The sequence below is a fragment of the Tupaia chinensis genome, unplaced genomic scaffold (assembly GCF_000334495.1).
Source record: "Tupaia chinensis unplaced genomic scaffold, TupChi_1.0 Scaffold146741_1, whole genome shotgun sequence".
NCBI lineage: Eukaryota > Metazoa > Chordata > Mammalia > Scandentia > Tupaiidae > Tupaia > Tupaia belangeri.
In genome coordinates, this window is record NW_006206596.1 from 33,280 (window position 1) to 38,877 (window position 5,598).

The 5,598-nt window shown below is 38.2% G+C and overlaps 1 pseudogene; it reads left to right on the forward strand.

The window, feature by feature from the left end:
* Nucleotides 1–951, forward strand: part of LOC102473708 (zinc finger CCCH domain-containing protein 8-like) — a 1,319-nt pseudogene extending 368 nt beyond the window's left edge.
* The last annotated feature ends 4,647 nt before the right edge of the window (nucleotides 952–5,598 follow it).

The following is a 5,598-nucleotide window of genomic DNA, read 5'->3' on the forward strand; positions in this document are numbered from 1 at the left end:
AGCAAAAAAAAAAAAAAAAAAAAAAAAAAAAAAAACACAAGAAGAGAAAATAAAATGGGAAGTAAAACTGGAGTATGAGCTAGTTCCCAAAAAAATTTAGGCACTTTGGAAATTCTACAACATCACCAAAGAAATTGCCGTACAGAAAATCAAGGAGTAAGGACTATGATGCATATAGTGATGATGATATCAGTGGTCAGGAACCGGAAGATAACTTTGCCAAAGAGTTCCAGCAGTACATACAAGCTAAAGAAATGGCAAATGCTGCTCAACTTTCTGAAGAATCTGTGAAGAAAGAAGGAACAAAAGCTGCCAAACAAAAAAATAAAAATCTTAAAGCTGGTCACAAGAATGGTAAACAGAAAAAAATGAAGGGAAAATGGCCTGGCACTGGAAACAAAGGGTCAAATTCTTCACTAAGGAACAGTGGCTCACAGGAAGAGGATGGTAAACCTGAAGAGAAGCAGCAGCCTGTGAGAATGAGTTAGGGATTCATCAACCAACATACAGTGGAACGCAAGGGGAAACAAGTTTGTAAATATTTTCTTGAAAGGAAATGTATTAAGGGAGACCAGTGTAAATTTGATCATGATACAGAGATAGAGAAGAAGAAGGAAATGTGTAAATTTTATGTACAGGGATATTGTACAGAGGTGAAAATTGTTTATATTTGCATAATGAATATCCTTGCAAATTTTACCATACAGGAACAAAATGTTATCAGGGAGAATCTTGCAAGTTTTCACATGCTCCACTAACTGCTGAAACACAAGAGCTGTTGGCTAAAGTTTTGAATACTGAAAAGAAGTCATGTAAATAATGTAGACATAAGCAGTTTTGTACAGATGAAGAATACTTCTGCCTATGCCTGTTCAAGATTGTTCAAAACTGGTGATTTGGAATAGTTTATAAGATTCCTCATTTAAAGCACCCTCTTTTGTCATTGTGATGATGTGCAACTTCCTTACTGGATGGCGGGAGAGGTGGAATCTAGTGTACAAGGGAAGGGGTTGGTCTTCACGGAAATGTCCCAGCCCATGGAACAGGAGAGGAACCTGTGTGGCAGAGATGCTGGCTTGTGAGTAAATTTTGTGCTAGTACCAGAATCTCTTCTGTGGTTGAGTTTTCTCACTAAAATACAAAGCAAGGTTAGGCTGAGTAAGGTAGGCCAAGAGGTGGAGGAGGTGTGAGGAGAGAAGTGGTGAGAAGACATTGGGATTATAGACTATAAAATAGAGTTAGATCTCTCATGTCGTTGAATACATTCATGACGTTTTTAATGATTGCTCATGGTTCTGTTTTATGGCTTAAAATAATAGTTCTAAGATTTTTAAGCCAATTTTCTGTTATCGGACATATAAGTTATTTCTAGTTTTTTATTTTTAATAAATAAAGTGGAACAAACATAAAAAAATTATTATTATGTAATGTCTTTAATTCTTTCTCCATTCTCAGTAAAATTATTTTGGTCTTCATTTCTTAAATTTCAACTTTAAATATTCATAATTTTCATTTTTTTTTTCTAAAAACTTTTTGCCTAGTGTGCTTATGATTGCCAGAGAGAGAAAGAGACACACAGTCAGAGGGAAAAGAAGATGGTCATGTCACAATCCCTTCTCCTTTATTCTGCACTTGGGATTATTGAACAGACAGGCACACATGTGTTTGGCATGTTTTTCAGGTCACATTTATTCAAACCTCATATGCCTTAACCTCCATGCTGAGTTAGGAGTTAGATCCCACTCTAGGTAGATAGAATATGAGCTCTACATAATGGCATTACTATAGTTTTGCTTTCTCTGGCCTGGTATAATTTCATTGTGTTCCCATTTCAAGTCTCAGAGGAATTTATGCCTCCCTTTTGCTGAGCTAAAATCAGACTGAATCCAGTCACTGTCTGGAGTATGATCAGTGAGTTTCAAGCTGCTGGACCTGCAACTCAATCCAGAACCATGTGATATAGTAAAATGGCTTAACCACTATGCCACAGGCTGGTCCTGAGTGTTAAAATGTAATCACATGAAAGTTCTCCTGGTACTATGTGCACATTTGCATGTAATCTATGTAAGTGGATTTGGCCAGAATCTTCATTAAGTATAATGCCACCACTTAGTAATTTTCTATCCAATTACTCCCACCTTTCTCTTTGGGTACAAATAACTACTTGTCCTTGTTAAATTCAGATTTGAACCTAATATTTCTGAACTAATTCAAAATATCATGGTCACACTTTCCATATATACTTTGAGGCTTTAAAGGAAGCATTCTTTATTCTGCCTTAAAATATATAGAGGGCTGGGAACCAGCAGTTAGCGTAATGGCTATGTCACTGGATTCCCACGTAGTCGATCGCGGTTCACGTCCCGGACCCAGTGGCTTAGAACTCACGCCGGGCACGTGTGCGTGCGTGCCCAAGATCCCAAGAAGAGAATGGAGAAGAAGGGATTGCGGTGTGGCCATCTCCCCTGGGGGGTGATTTATCGCTTTCTGTCTCTATGTCTCTCTACTAATTTAAAATCTCACAGTCACACTTCCCATATATATTTCAAGGCTTTAAAAGAAGCAGTCTTTATTCTGCTTTAAAATATATTGAGGGACCAGCAGTGGCATTGTGGGTAAGGTGCTTAATTTCCATATGAATGACAATGGTATAAGCCTCAGGTCTGGCAGCTTGAAAATTTTGCTGCACACATGTGTATGTATTCTCAAAATCTTGAGAGAAAAATCTAGAAGTGATGGCAGTGTGATCATTCTTCCTTATTTTTATGTGATGGTGGCCTTTAGACATCCGTGAATTTTCTACAAAGTACAATGCTACAATCCCCTATTCAGCAGTGAGCACCCAGATTCAGTGCCTTGATGCTAACATTAACTTCACGTCAGGGGATCAGTGTCTCAATATGCATGTGGGCCTCAGTATACAGGTATTGATGCTAAAAGGGCTGAGGTCCCAACAATTTCACTCATTCTGAGCCTCCCAAAGACTGAATATGGGATAGTTATGATGGAGTGGACAACGAATTCTATTAATTTCTCTCTTCTCTCTTGAAAGAAATGGAGAAACTTTGAAAATAAGAAAAAATAAAGATAATAAAAAGGATAACAAGGCAGAACACCTTGAGTTCAGAATTCTGCACATCTCTCTTTTTCTGTGCATATTTGCTTATTCTCAAGTGAGATAAATCATACACACATGTATATATGCCAACTACTACATTATTACACGGTTATAAACACATTTTCACGTACATATAACCAACAACTTACCAATTATTTAACACTTCTTGAATTGGCCTTATTAGAAAACTTATTTTATGTACAGATTGTATTTCTGAGATATAAAAAGGGAAAAATCCACCCAGTATCAGGTCTCCATCCTTGTAAACACTTGGCTTCAGGTATCTAAGACAGCTCATATATTCCATCGCACATGCTGCTTGTAAAGGCTGAAGAAGTAGAAAGACATTAATCAAAGATAATGACATGTCTGAGCTGACACAACACAGATAAAAAGCCCTATGTGTGGGAGCTGAGAAGGAGATAGAACTGGATTGTCAGTCTGTACAGTGCATGTCATTTGCCAGACAGACAAGACAGGGGCATAGCTAGAAGCATTAAAAATGGCATTTCCACAGGAGTCGTGCTGCTGAGATTCACTCTTAATCTGAGCAGCTCTGACTTCCCTGTCTTTTAACTGTTTCACTTAAATCCCATCCAGAAGCTCTGGGAATTTACCTGCCCTGGGGCTCTGCACCTGTCGTAAAACAAAAAACAAAAAACCAAAGATAATGACATGTCTGAGCTGACACAACACAGAAAAAAAGCCCTATGTGTTTGAGCTGAGAAAGAGATAGAACTGGATTGTGTTTGCAGGCTCAGCACTCTGTTGGGAGAAGCAACTATTTGGAGGGCACAGAAGATTCTCACTTCCACGGTCTCACTTCAACCTGTACAGTGCATGTCATATGCCAGACTGACACGACAGGGACATAGTTAGAAGCGTTCAAAGCGTTCCACAGGAGCCATGCTGCTGAGATTCACTCTTAATATGAGCAGCTCTGGCTTCCCTGTCTTTTTACTGTTTCACTTAAGTCCCAACCGACAGCTCTGGGAATTTCCCTGCCCTGGGGCTCTGCATCTGTCACCCACCATTTTGGTAAAAAATCAACTTAGGTAAAGCATGTTTTGAACTGTTTTTATTCCCTAGGCTTTATGATTTCATAATGGCCAAGTAAAACTTTGGGGATAACCCCACCCTGAGACAATAAGTTTTGTAATGTGACCAAGAGAGGCTAAAATGACTATATCACAAGACTGCTGTTAAGATTTGGGTTTTATAATGGTGTCAAAATTCACAAAAGTTGGACCCACAGGTGTCATAATGTTTAGGCAGTGGACACCCACATGGCCAACTGTGGTTCAAGTCTGGACCCAGCAGCTTAAATCTCACACCAGTCTTGTATGTGTGCATGTCCAAAATCTTGAGAGGAAAATGAAGGAGAAGAGCCTGTGGTGTGACCATCCCTCCTGGGGTATGTTTCTCACTTTCTCTCTCTATGGCTCTCTGGTGATCACATATTCCCTATTACAAAAATATTTTTTCTAAATAAATAAATAAATAGAGACCAGCAGGAGATGTGTGATTAATGTTCTTGACATCCATATGACTGAGCACAGTTTGAGTCTCAACCTGATGTGTTGTTTTCTTTCTCTCTCTCTGTCTGTCTCTGTATGCTGAGAACATATGTTCTACAGCAAATAGAAAAATAGTAATAATAAATAAAATAAAATTAATAATTCTTTAAAAAATAAAGAAAGAAAAATTTTAAAGATCCACTATAATTCTGTATGATCCTTTAGCAGGTAAAAAATAATGTCAGTCATCAATGGCTTCCTCACTAGTGCACAGAAGTCATTTCATTGCTACATCCAACATCACTCTCAGGTCTGCAACTCCATCTTGGCAGAAATGACCCTTATGATTTACAAAGGAGTATGTTAATTTCTGGAGAAGATTACATTATTTTTAAACTCCACCCTTCCACAAAATTAATCCACATATCCCTCAGCATGATATTCTGTGTTCTGTCCATTGCTAATTCATGTACCAAGTACTCATTTCATGGTTCAATAGGTAATAATACAAAATAATTTTATTATTGACCCAGCATTTACCTCTTGTCATATTTTCTTCTTCTACCATTCTTTATAGAAATGATTCTTGATAACATTTTCTTGACTTATTTATTCATTCATTTTTGTATTTCTATTTTTTATTTTTATAAATTTATATACAGGAAGATGTTTTGAATAAGGTCAACTTTGGGGAATGGCCATATTGAGCCATTTAACATGTATTATCAGGGCTGGCAGGTGGTATAGTGGTGGTCAAGGTGCTGACTCCCACACAGCTGACCACCACTCAAGGCCCAGACCTGGTTATTTTCTTTCTCATTTTCCCTTTTTCTCTCTCTGGTCAAAATTATTATTAAGGGAACCAGCAGTTAGCGTAATGGCTATGTCGCTGGACTCCCACGTAGTCGACTGTGGTTCGTGTCCCGGACCCGGTGGCTTAAAACTCACGCCGGGCACGTGTGC